Source organism: Myotis myotis, unplaced genomic scaffold (assembly GCF_014108235.1).
Source record: "Myotis myotis isolate mMyoMyo1 unplaced genomic scaffold, mMyoMyo1.p scaffold_m19_p_3, whole genome shotgun sequence".
In the NCBI taxonomy this organism is placed as follows: domain Eukaryota; kingdom Metazoa; phylum Chordata; class Mammalia; order Chiroptera; family Vespertilionidae; genus Myotis; species Myotis myotis.
Genome location: NW_023416335.1, coordinates 127,720,996 through 127,735,384, shown reverse-complemented (window position 1 = coordinate 127,735,384; position 14,389 = coordinate 127,720,996).

The window sequence follows — 14,389 nt, the reverse complement described above, 5'->3', positions numbered from 1 at the left end:
GGTTCGATTCCCAGTCAAGGGGCATGCACCTGGAGGAACCAATCTCTCTCTCTCTCTCTCCCCTCTCACTCCTTGGACTTTGGTTTAAATAGACATAAACTTACTCTGAATGATACAATTTTGTGAATACATGTCATCCTGAATTTTTTCAACTCCATAGAATGTACAACGTCAAGAGTGAACTCCAATGTTAACTGTGGGGTTTGGGCGACGATGATGTGTCAGTGTAGGTCATCCATTGTAACAAATGTACCACTCCAGTAGGAATGTTTATAATGCGGGAGGTATGAATGAGTGGGGAGAGGGAGCATATAGGAAATCTCTGTACCCTGTGCTCAATTTTGCTTGAACCTAAAACTGCTCCAAAAAAAAAAAAGAAGAGCTGTTTGAAAAAAATAGAAGTTTTTCTACTTCAACTCACGAATTATTAACCTCTGTGAGCTCCCAGTTCCTTTTCCATGCCATGAGTGTAGTTTAGTACCTCTTCCACAGGCTTATGTAAGGACTAAATAAGAAACTGCATGAAATCAATCACTTAGTGCAGGTGCTCAGTAGCACTCACTAACTATGAAATAGCATCATTATCATGTTTGAATACTTCAGGACTTTTAAAGAAGTTGATATAGTAAATGTAAAGATAACTAACCCTGTGGTGTGATGCAAAAATAGGCATCTCCACCCTTGTGTCCTCTTGACCCACTTTATGGAAATATCAAACAAGTGCTACCGGGCTTGAGAAAACTGTCCCAGAGTATATCCCCTTTATTACTTTCCTGTGGTGAGTGAAATTGTGCAAAATGGAACACTTCCCACTAGGAACCTGAGTCTATGTGTGCTTTCATTAAATTACAAGAAGCAAAATGTGGGAAGCCTGAAGTTTGCAAAGGTCATTTATGCATTCCTGGTTGAAAATGGAGAACAGTATTGGGTAGTGGTGGTGGTGGTGGTGGTGGGGGGGGGCGGAGTTCCTGGATCAGGACTCTAACCATTGCCTTGGAAGCCTGCTTGACTCAAAAGCAGAGTGATGACACTTTTAGCTTCCAGTGTCCCTTTCTGGATGTAGAATCAAGCATTTGATAGTTACTCTCTGCCTGCGCTGCTTAACACAAAGCAAACTGGTGATATTCAAGATTTATTTTTCTAAGGACATGTGTCATCTACAATACTAGGGGCCCAGTGCACAAATTTGTGCACCTTGAAAGGAATTGTAGGCTGCGAGCCTGCAATGGGCACAGGGGCAGGTCTCGTCCCATCTCCACACCTCCACCTGGCTCCTCCCACCATGGCCCCAGTTCCCTGTCTGCTGGAAGCCCCACTCCCCCTGCCGCCACTCCCACACCCTGACAGCGCCAGCCCCACTCGCACCTGCTGACTGTGCAGAGCGATTGGGGCCAGCGCCAGCAGCAGGTATGAGCAGGGCGTCCCCATCAGCAGGTGAGAGTGGCAGCTCTGGCGCCAGCAGTGGGTGTGAGTGGGGCTGGCACCAGAAGCAGGAGCAAGTGCCCAGCAAGACCAGGGAGCGGGGGAGCAAAGAATTTTCAGTAACCACCAGAGGCTCGCCCAGATGACAGCAACCGGTGCCCTGCCTTCGTCCTCTGCAGCCGACATCCACCATGTTCAGCGCTCTGTCACATGTTGCCAATGCCCACCATGTTTTGTGCACGCCCCCTAGTGGTCAGCATACATCATAGCGATTGGTTGTTCGGTTCCGCCGGTCAGTCTATTTGCATATTAGCATTTTATAGATTGGGTTTTAATCGAGAGTTTTAGAAATTTACCATGTTGCCAGAGTGGAATTCCCATCAGTTTCTTTTTTGTTTTAAAACAGATGATTAACTGACAGGTTAATTTGTTTGCCATTTAAATATATATATATATATATATTATTGATTTTTTTACAGAGAGGAAGAGAGAAGGATAGAGAATTAGAAACATCAATGAGAGAGAAACATTGATCAGCTGCCTCCTGCACACCCCCAACTGGGGATGTGCCCACAACCAAGGTACATGCCTTTGACCGGAATCGAACTGGGGACCCTTCAGTCCACAAGCTGATGCTCTATGCACTGAATCAACCCGGTTAGGGCTGCTTGCCACTTTTTGATCAGTTTCTGTGAACTTTATACAAATAATGCTGGCTTTACATACTTTTTCATGGTGATAGATATATACTTTTTTCATTCTTCTATCAAAAACATTAGTACATTATTGCCTCACCCCACTCTTCTCTTGTAAGAGAAGCAGCAAATTACAATTTATGATTTTTAGTTTTTGAACATATCGGCGTTATAATACAAATTGTTCATGTACTGGTTAATTATCCAAGAAAATTAACATCAGAATGTGCAAAACACACCCTTCAGAAATACAATTAAGGAATTTTAAAGACATATTTTAATTGAACCCTATTCTTTAAACACTGCAAAATGAAATGGCCTGATTCAATATTAAATTACAACACATTTGCCATGTTTTTATATATGGTACTAGAGGCCTGGTGCACAAAATTCGTGCATGGGGGAGATACTCCCCTCAGCCCAGCCTGCACCCTCTCCAATCTGGGACCCCTTGGGATTGGGCCTACAGCAGCAATCAGACATCCCTCTCACAATCCTGGACCACTGGCTCCTAACCACTCGCCTGCCTGCTTACCTGGTTGCCCCTAACTGCCCCCCCAGCCAACCTGATCATCCTTCACTGCCCCCCCTGCTGGCCTGGTTGCTCCTAACTGCCCTCCCCTTGTTGGTCTAGTCACCCCTTACTGTCCCCCTTGATGGCCTGTTCTCCCCCAACTGCCCCCCCCCCCCAGCCAGCCTGGTCACCCATAACTGCCCCACCCACTGGGCTGGTTGCCTCTTACTGCCCGCCCCCTGCTGGCCTGGTCACCCCCAACTGCACCCCCTGCTGGCCTGGTTGTCCCCAACTGCCCCCCCCCCCTGCTAGCCTGGTCACCCCTCAAGTCCCCTCCCCTCCGGCCTGGTCACCCCTTGCAGCCTGCTTGTTCAGTTGTTTGGTTGTCCCTCACTAACCCCCCTGCCAGCCTGGTGGTTGGCAGCCATCTTGTGAGGGTGTGAGGGTTAATTTGCATATCACCTCTTTATTATATAGGATTAGTTTTCTATTGTTTCATAAAAAAATTCTCATAATCTGAGTTACTAAAAACAACATACATTTGTTTTCTCAGACTTTCCAAATATCCTAGGTCCAGGAACAGCCTACTTGTGTCCTTTGCTTAGGGTCTCACTAGGCTGTGATCAAGGCATCTGGCACTTTGGGTTCTCATCCTAGGGCTCAATTTGGGAAAATCTGCTTTCAGCAGTATTTTATTATTGGCATAATTTATTTCCTTGTGGCTGAATAACTGAGGGCCCCACCTTTTAGCTGTCTGTTGGTTGGAGGATGCCTTCAGGTTTAGAGACCACCTATTGGTCTTAGGGAACAATTATAGCTTCTAGAGTCTACCCACTGACCCTGGCCACCAGCTTCCTCAACACAGCTACTTACTCCATCAAGCTAGCAAAGCGGAACTCCCTAGAGCTTTCTAGCATAATAAATACACACATACACACACACAAACGTGTATCATAGCCATAGGCTTGACATTTGTGACATCCATCAACTTTGCCATATCCTATTGGTTAGAAGCAAGGATTAAACAAAGGGATGAGCACTGAGAGGCTGGAAGTAATTTGAAGTCAATTTGGAATCTCTTTGACATATATATCAAGTAAATTTAGCAAAATATGGCCTTCATAGTAACTAGTTACAACTTCATTTGGCAGACTTTAATTACATTATTGCATTTGAAATTCTGGTAAGTGTCATATGATGGCATGGTTTTGCTGTGCTTTATGTTATGGAGAGCATTGTATTTTAAGTTGAAAATGCCATGCCATCTTGTGCCTTGGTGTGACTTGAGTGAATTCTAACACTTGATGGCAGCAGTAACTCATTCAAAATTCAGTCAGCAGGAGTCCCTATACAAAACATGCTATGAGAAGTTAGAAACTTTGTTTTTTTACATTTTATTAAGCATACCATATTTAATCTATCCAAGGTTGCCAATATTAATTTTGGTTCAGAGGAATTGGATATATTGGATTTTAATATTTTTCAATTGGCTTTTGGAAAGCAAACCTCAACTAATTAAACTTGTCAATAAAAAAATATTTAAAGAGAAGTTGGATATACCTAATATGTTGGTCAGAGAAATGTAGTACAACAAACATTTTTAGATTCATCTTTGTAAGCAGTGCACTGCTATAGGATACAAAAAGAAAAATAATATAAGTGGAATTCATTTTATGCACTCTCAAATACTTCCCACCAAGTTAATTACCTATAGCAGTGATTTTCAACCTTTTTAATCTCATAACAGACAAACTAATTACTAAAATTATGCGGAACAACAAAAAATATATGTTTTGCCAATCTGACAAAAAAGGTATACTCCTTTCGGCCAGAACCGCCATCTTCCAGTAATTCGCCAAAATGGCTAACACCCAGGGAAAGAGGAGAGGCCCCGCTATATGTCTCTAGGCTTTTTTAGAAAACACGGAACTGTTCCTTTGGCCACATGCACGCAGATCTACAAGAAGGTGATATTGTGGACATCAAGGGAACGGGCACTGTTCAAAAAGGAAGGCCCCACACAGGTCACAGGGCATAACTGGAGGAGTCTACAGTGCCACCCAGCATGCGGTGGGCATTGTTGTGAGCAAGCAAGTTAAGAGCAAGATTCTTGCCAAGAGAGTTAATGTGCATCTTGAGCATATTAAGCTCTAAGAGCCGAGACAGCTTCCTGAAACGTGTGAAGGGAAATGATCAGAAAAAGGAAGCCAAAGAGAACGGTAACGGGGTTTAACTGAAGCGTCAGCCGCCTCCACCCAGAGAAGCCACTGTGAGAACCCATGGAAAGGAGCTGCTGGAGCCCATTCCCTGTGAATTCATGGCACGATAAGAAAAAAAACCACAAAAAAAATCCCTCTGTGCTGATAAAAATGTTTCTCTCAATTCAGTAGAAGTGTGGAGTCCCTTCCCCCAAAAAATATTTTTTTAATATATTTTTATTGATTTTTTATAGAGAGGCAAGGAGAGGAATAGAGAGTTAGAAACATCGATGAGAGAGAAACATCGATCAGCTGCCTCCTGCACACCCGCTACTGGGGATGTGCCCGCAACCAAGGTACATGCCCTTGACCGGAATCGAACCTGGGACCCTTCAGTCTGCAGGCCGACGCTCTATCCACTGAGCCAAACTGGTCAGGGCCCAAAAAAATAATTAAAGAAAACTTTGTGTCCTAAAACAAAACAAACAAAAAAAGAGTATACTTTCTTTCTTAAAATGTTTTTTATTGATTTAAGAGAGTAGAAAGGAGAGGGAGAAAGAGAAATATCCATAAACCATTGATAGGTCACCTCCTACACGCCCCCTGATGGGGATCCTGCCAGCAATGGGCATGTGCCTGACTGGGAGTGGAACCGGTGACCTCTCTGTGCATGGGATGATGCTCAATCAACTGAACCACACCGGCCAGGACAAAATAGGTATAATTTTGATTCATTCACACAAGACGGCTATTGTGTTGGCTGTTGCCATTTTTATTTTTTTGACAATTTAAGGGAAAAGAGGTTAGTTCCCCTGACTAAATAGTCATGTATTGCATGTTTTAAAAATTCTTGTGACATGCCAGTGTGCCTTTTGCAGCACACCCATGAAAATCACTGACCTATAGTAAATGAAACTAAAAAGGTTGTCGCCATCTAGTGGTCATAGAGGCTAGGCACAAGGTATTAACCTTTCAGGCTTTTCAAACATGAGATAAAGGTATTCAAAATTTCTCATTCTTTTTTTTTTTTTTTTTTTTTTGATAATTTGGGAAGTTGTGGGGTTAGTTCCCAAATTAGTGAAGTGTGTTATGCATTTAGAAATACAATTTTGATATTTTTTATTGATGAATATAAGTCCTCATATTATTTTAGCAAATTATGAAAGTTAACTTTGTAATGAGATAACTAAAAAGACAGTGTTTCTACAAATTTAAAGAAAAATAAGTATGTGAATTTTATTTATCTATTTTTAATAATCCTTTATTGTTGAAAGTATTACATATGTCCCCTTTATTCCCCCATTGACTCCCTCCATCCCACCCCTGCCTCCTACCCCAGGCCTTTAACACCCTATAATCTGTGTCCATGGGTTATGCATATATGCATACAAGGTCTTTGATTGATTACCTCCCACCCACCCACCCTCTCCCCACTTCCCTCTGAGATTCCACACTGTTCTATGCTTCCATGTCTCTGGATCCACTCTGTTCATCAGTTTATTTTGTTACTCAGATTCCACATATGAGTGAGATCATGTGACACTTGTCTTTCTCTGACTGACTTATTTCACTTAGCATTATACTCTCCAGATCCTTCCATGCTGTCTCAAAGGGTAAGAAATCCTTCTTTTTTTTTTTTTTTTACTGCTGCATAGTATTCCATGGTATAAATGTACCACCATTTGTTGTTTTTTTTTTAATCCGCTCATCTACTGATGAGTACTTAGGCTGCTTCCAAATATTAGCTATTATAAATTATGCTGCTATGAACATGGAGGTGCATACATTCTTTCTGATTGGTGTTTCAGGTTACTTAGGATGTATTCCTAGAAGTAGGATCACTGGGTCAAATGCCAGTTCCATATTTAATTTTTTGAGGAACCTCCATACTGTTTTCCATAATGACTGCACCAGTCTGCATTCCCACCAGCAGTGTACTAGGGTTCCCTTTTCTCCACATCCTCACCAGCACTTGTGACTTGTTAATTGTTGATGGTAGCCATTCTGACAGGTGTGAGGTGATACCTCATTGTCGTTTTAATTTGCATCTCTCTGATAATCAGTGACTTTGAACATTTTTTCCCCATATGTCTCTTGGCCATCTGTATGTCCTCTTTGGAAAAGTGTCTAGTTAGGTCCGTTGCCCATTTTTTAATTGGGTTGTTTGTCTTCCTTTTGTTAAGTTGTATGATTCCTTATATATTTTGGATATTAACCCTTTATCAGATGTATCATTGCCAAATATGTTCTCCCATACATGGGCTCCCTTTTCATTTTGTTGATGGTTTCTTTTGCTGTGCAGAAGCTTCTTATTTTGATGTAGTCTCATTTGTTTATTTTCTCCTTAGTTTCCTTTGCCTTAGGAGATGTATCTATAAACATATTGCTAAGAGAGATGTCTGAGATTTTGCTGCCTATGGTTTCTTCTAGGATTTTTATGGTTTCACGACTTACATTTAAGTCTTTTATCCATTTTGAGTTTATTCTTGTGTATATTGGAGGTCTAGTTTCATTTTTTTTCATGTATCTGTCCAGTTTGCCCAACACCATTTATTAAAGAGACTATATTGACTCCATTGTATGTTCTTGCCTCCTTTGTCAAATATTGAGTGTAATGACTTGGGTTCATATCTGGGGTCTCTATTCTGTTCCATTGGTCTATATGCCTGTTCTTGTGCCAGTAACAGGCTGTTTTGATTACATTGGCTTTGTAGTATAACTTAAAATCTGGTGTTGTGATTCATCTAACTTTGTTATTTTTGCTCAAGATTGCTGCACCTATTTGAGGACTTTTTTGATTCCATATAAATTTTTGATGTATTTGTTCTACATCTGTGAAATATGCCATTGGTATTTTAATACAGATTGCATTTAATCTGTAAATTGCCTTAGATAATATGGACATTTTAATGATGTTGATTCTATCGATCCATGAACACAGTATATTCTTCTACTTGTTATATTTCCTCTATCTCTTTTTTCAATGTCCTGTAGTTTTCTGAGTATAGATTTTTGCCTCCTTGGTTAAGTTTATTCCTAAGTATCTTAATTTTTTGTTGCAATGGTAAATGAGATTTTTTGTTCAGTTTCTTTTCCTGAGGATTCATTATTGGTGTATAAAAAAGCAATCAATTTTTGGGTGTTGATTTTGTATCCTGCTACATTGCCAAAGTCATTTATTAAATATAGTAGATTTTTGGTGAAGTCTTTAGGATTTTCTATGTACAATATCATGTCATCTGCACATAATGAGAGTTTACTTCCTCCTTTCCAATTTGGATGCCTTTTATTTCTTCTTGTCTAATTGCTGTGGCTAGGACTTCCAGTACTATGTGGAATCAGAGTGGTGAAAGCAGACATACTTGTCTTGTTCCTGTTTTTAAGGGAAATGGTTTTAGTTTTTGCCCATTGAGTATGATATTCACTATAGGTTTGTCATATATGACCTTTGTCATGTTGAGATATGTTCCCTCTATTCCCACTTTGCTGAGAGTTTTTTATCAAAAATGGGTGATGGATTATGTCAAATGTTTTTTCTGCATCTATTGATACAATTATGTGATTTTTGTCTTTGAATTTGTGTATTTGTGTATGTGATGTATCATGTTTATTCATTTGTGAATATTGTACCAGCTTTGCCTCCCTGGAATAAATCCCACTTGGTCCTAGTGTATGATCTTTTAAATATATTGATGGATCTAATTTGCTAATATTTTGTTGAGGATCTTAGCATCTATGTTCATCAGGGATATTGGCCTGTAATTCTCTTTTTTTATAGTGTCTTTATCAGGTTTTTGGAAGTAGGGTAATGCTGGCCTCATAAAAAGAGTTTGGAAATGTTCCTTTCTCTTGGATAATTTGGAGTAGTTTGATGAGTTACTTCTTCTTTGAATGTTTGGTAAAACGCCCCTGTGAAGCCTTCTGGACCCAGGCTTTTGTTTGCTGGGAGTTTTTTGATTGCTGCTTCTATTTCATCAATTGTTATTGGCCTATTCAGGTTTTATGATTCTTCCTGATTCAGTTTTGGGAGATTATATTTTTCTAGTAATTTATCTATTTCCTCCACATTATCCAGCTTGTTGGCATATAGTTGTTTATAGCATTTTTTTACAATTCTTTGTATTTCTGTGGTGTTGGTGGTTACTTCTTCTCTTTCATTACTGATTTTATTTATTTAGGTCCTCTCTTTTTGTTTCTTGATGAGTCTTGCTAATGGTTAATCAGTCTTGTTTATCCTTTCAAAGAACCAGTTCTTGGTTTCATTGATATTTTGTATCATTTTTTCAGTCTCTATATCATTTATTTCTGCTCTAAACTTTATTATTTCCTTCCTTCTACTTACTCTGGGATTTTCTTGTTATTCTCTTTCTAGTTCTTAAGTTGTAGGGTTAAATAGTTTATTGTTGATTTTTCTTGTTTTTGAGGTAGGCCTGTAGTGCAATGAACTTCCCCTCTCAGGACTGCTTTTGCTGTGTCCCATAGATTTGAGGTGTTGTGTGCTCATTTTCATTTGTTTCCAGAGAGTTTTTTTAATATTTTTCTTGATCTTGATGGTAACCCATTCATTGTTTAATAACATGCTATTTAACCTCCATTTGTTTGAATGTTTTTGGGTGTTTTTACTGTAGTTGATTTCTAATTTTATTTCACTGTAATCTGAGAAGATGCTTGATATAATTCCAATCTTCTGCAACTTGTAGAGACTTGTTTTGTGTCCTAACATGTGGTCTTTGTGAATGATCCATGTGCACTTGAGAAGATCGTATATTCTTCAGTTTTGTGGTGAAATGTTCTACAAATGTCATTTATTTTTTGTTTTTTGTTTGTGTGTGTGTGTGTGTTTTGTTGTTGTTGTTGTCTGGAAAAGCTATCCAGTGAAGTCAGTAGGGTATTAAAGTCCACTACTATGACTGTATTTTTGTAGATTTCTCCCTTAAAGTCCTCTAGAAGTTTTTTTGTTTTGTTTTTTTAATATTTAAGTACTCCTATACTGGGTGCATATATATTTACCAGCATTATTTGCTCTTGTTGGATCGATCTCTTTAGTATTATATAGTGACCTTTGTTTTCTCTTGTGACGGCTTTCATTTTGAAATCTATTTTGTCAGATATGAGTATTGCTACTCTAGTGTTTTTATTTTCTTTTTCATTTGCATCAAAAAAAATTTTTTTCAATCCCTCCACTCTCATCCTGTGTGTGTCTTTTGTTCTAAGGTGGGTCTCTTGTAGAAAACATATAGTTGGGTGATGTTTTTGTTTCCATTCAGCTACCATATGTCTTTTGATCAGAACATTTAATCCATTTATATTTAAGGTTATTACTGATAGGTACTTATTTATTGGCATTTTAATTCTGTATGTCTAGGTTTCTCTCTCTATTTCTTCTCATTATAGCAGTCCCTTTAGCACTTCAGGAATGCTGGCTTGGTGGTGATGTACTCTTTATGGGAAGCTTTTTATTTCACCACCTATTTTAAATGATATCCTTGTTAGATATAATAATCCTGGTTTCAGATCCTTGCTTTTCATTATCTTGAATACTTCATGCCATTTCCTTCTGGCCTGTAGAGTTTCTGATGAGTAATCATGTGTCAGTCTTATGGGAGCTCCTTTGTAGGTAACAGTTGGCTTTTCTCTTGCTGCCTTTAAGAGTCTCTCTTTGTCTTTACTTTTTGGCATCTTAATCATGATGTCTCTGGGTGTGGTCCTGTTTGGGTGCTTCTTGCTTGGGGTTCTCTGTACCTCCTGGACTTGTATGACTTTTCCGTTTACCAGGTTAGAGAAGTTTTCTGCCATTATTTCTTCAAACACGTTCTCTATTCCTTTCTCCCTTTCTGCCTCTTCTGGCACACCTGCTATTCTAATATTGTTATGTTTCACATTGTTCCACAGATCTTTTAATCTGTCCTCCTGTTTTTTAATTGTTTATTTTTTCTTTTTGGTTCTCTGATTGAGTGATTTTTCTCAACCTTGTCTTCTAATTCACCAATTCAATTATCAGCTTCCCCTAATCTGCTGTGTATTTCTTCCAAGTGTTCTTTATTTGTGCTATGTCATTCTTTATTTCTGTTTTCATAGTTACTATATCATTTATCATGCTGTTGAGCATGTTTACCATCATTACTTTGAACTCTATATGAAATAAATTTCTTATCTCCATTTCATTTGTCTCTTCTTCTGGAGAATTCTCTTGTTCTTTCATTTGGGGGTTCTTTGTCTCCTCATTTAGGCTGCCTGTTTGGGTTTGTGAGAATGTATTAGGTAGATATGCTACACCTCTCGATCTCTAGTACAGCACAGTGTCATATACTATTTCTGTCTAATTAGATCTGGCAAAGACTCAAAACTTCCAGAGACTGCCTCTGCTTACAGACTGATAGGATTCCATCTTGAATTTCTTTTAGGCAATCATTCACAGGTGTGGGAGAGTTTTTTTCAATAGGGTCGGGTAATAGCTTCTGCCTAGAGGCTAATTGTTATTCTCAGTGTCTTATTGGGCCTCAGAAACTCCACACCCTGGAGCAAGGTGTTTTCCAATAGGGTGGGTTAGCTGTCTTCCCCAGCCCACCCCCAGGCAAAGCTGCCTGTATAGCAAATGTCTGTGTGAGAAAGATGACCTCTGCAGCATGAGGAGATGACTCAGCACAGAAAACTGGAGTGTCTGCCTTCTGAGTTCTAACCCTTGAGCCCCCAATCCTAGTTTCTGCTCACACAACTCCTGTCCACTCCGCCCTTCCTCTGCTGGAGCACAAGGTGAGTGGCTCCTCAGGGAATTTTGTGCATTGGCCCTTTAAGAGGGTGCCTGTATTTGCAGCCATCTATCCCTGGCAGGAGCAACCCCCCACCCCCACCCCTGCTTTTCACAGCCAGATGTCATGTGGGTACCCTTCTTAATTCTGGCTCTCTGCTGGAGGTTTAGCTTGGGGATAGACCCCAGAGTTCCCAGAGGAAACCCCCCACAGCTGAGATATCCCTCTGTAACTTCAGCTGCTGCCTGTGGGAGCCCAGCCAGCCCTTTTATGCCTCTGCTCTTCCTACCAGTCTTTATGCAGTCTCCACTTTCTGTCCTCAGTTATCAGGATTCTCTCCAGTGAGTCTTCCATTGATTATTCAGAAAGATTTTCTGTATTTTAGTTGTAATCCCATTTTGGCCCTAGGAGCATGTCCATGCAGCATCCACTTACTCTGCTGTCATTTTTTATCCCGCAGGATGTGAATTTTACACTCATAATAGTACTATTATAGATTTTACTTACTATTATTCTTTGAAAACATAATTACTCCTACAACAAATTCAGGATTTTCAGAGGATTCACACAATATATTGTAGTCATGCCACTTGAAAAATATGTTCATAGTAATAATTACTTAGGGATTTTAACATGTAAATGTTTGCTTATAAACAGTTTTAAAGCACACAACATTTTGTGGTAAGAATGAAGTGTCCTCCCCCTTGGAAAATAAACTGTCATATTTAGAGAAAATAAATGTTTGTAACAAATAAATAAAGAAAAAAAAAGTTATGTTAATTTAAAAAAAAAACTGCGTTTAATCAGGGGTCAGTTTTAGAATTACAGATTTCAGTTAAGAATGTGAGGCATTTGAAATGGTCCATTAAATAAGGCACATTTAGAAGGAATGCTAAATTTTTTTCACCACATTTGCAGGGTTATAATAGCCACTTTGTCCTTATAGAATTCATGGTGAGTTACACCTGCAAAGTAGACTAGCTAGTAGGCAGTCATAATGCCTATGAGAATGTCCATTGGACCTCTACATTTCCATAATAATGCTCCCAGTATTTTCATAATTTCTTAATTTTTTTTTTGCTATAACTTTCTGACCCCCATGATTTTCTAATAATGGGGTGCTTGGAAAGCTGTGAGAACAAAGAGGTATTTTTGTTATTTGCTGAGGGAATCTGAGAAAATCAATAATGTTCCTGTGGGCAGGGCATTCTGACTTTCATATACCCTTTCCTCCATCATTCATCAATCAATCAAAATTATAGTCTATGTCTTGTTGCTATAAAGATTAATATATTCCAACCTACATTCTCTATTGCATGTACATTATTATTGTCATGTGTCCTTTTTATCTAAAAAAGAGAAGAAATTTGCATAGGCCCCTAAAATTATCATGGGCCCCAAGCATTGTACTAACTGTGCCTAATGAGTAAGTCATCCTGCCTGCTGGGATTCTCCCTTTACCCCCATGGTCCTAAGCATCTCATTTTCTCATTTCATCCTTCTGATCTCCCAAAGGCCCGGTATCTGGAGGACTATCTTTACGGCAGAGACATTTCCATTTGGAAGGCCCTGTGATATGCAAAAATACTATATATATATATATATATATATATATATATATATATATATATATATGTTATTTGAGCTGCCAAAACAAAATATCATAGCCTGGTGGCTTAAACAATAGCATTTTATTTCTCAGAATTCTATTTTGTTTCTCAGAGATCAAGGTCATAGCTGATTTAATTCCTGGTAGGAGCTCTCTTCCTGGCTGGCAGATGCTGACTTCTCATCATGACCTCATATGACCTTTCTTTGGTGTACACATGTGTGTATGCACATACATACACACAAACAACTGATTTTTCTCTCTCTTCTTCTGAGTCCACTAATCTCATCATGAAAACCCATCCTTATCTCCTAATCTAACCCTAATTGAACTCCCAAAGGCTTCATCTCCAATTACCATCACATTGGGGGGTAGGGTTTCAAGATAGGAACTTTGGGGAGACACAAACATTCAGTCCATAATAGCTTATTTGTCCGGTCAGTACACCATTTTCTTATGTTATAAAACAGGGAAAAGTTGTCTGTGGTATTTGAGGCAGAGAAGAGGAGTGGAATAAAATAGGATTTTGTCATTAGCCCTTAACCCAGGGCAACTTACTTAAGCTCTCTCTGACCTGTGACTTGAAATAGTCATTTGTATCCCCAACTCCTGGGATGTTGTGAATAAATACGTGCAGAGCATATTAATAGATACCTAGTATACAGTTGGAGTCCAATTGTTGGTTGCTATTAACAATGTGTATATATTTGTGGACGAACTTTAAAACAACATTTAGTACGCTTCAAAGTTAAACTCTAGGCCTAAAAATGACTTTTTATACTACTGGCTGAGGTATACTTTCTTATAGCTCCTTTTATTTTACTTTTCCTTTGTAGCTCTTAATCCTATATAATAAAAGGCTAATATGCAAATCAACAGAACAGCAGAATGACTGGTTACTATGATGTGCGCTGACCACCTGGGGGCAGATGTTCAATGCAGGAGCTGCCCCCTGGTGGTCAGTGTACTTCCACAGGGGGAGCGCCACTCAACCAGAAGCCGGGCTCAGGGCTGGCGAGCGCAGTGGCGGTAGCAGGAGCCTCTCCTGCTTTCACAGCAGTCAGGCATTCCCCGAGGGCTCCTGGACTGCGAGGGGGTGCAGGTTGGGCTGAGGGACCCCCCGAGTGCATGTATTTTGTGCACCAGGGCTCTAGTCCTATATAATACAAGGCTAAAATGCATATCGACCGAGTGGCTGGTAA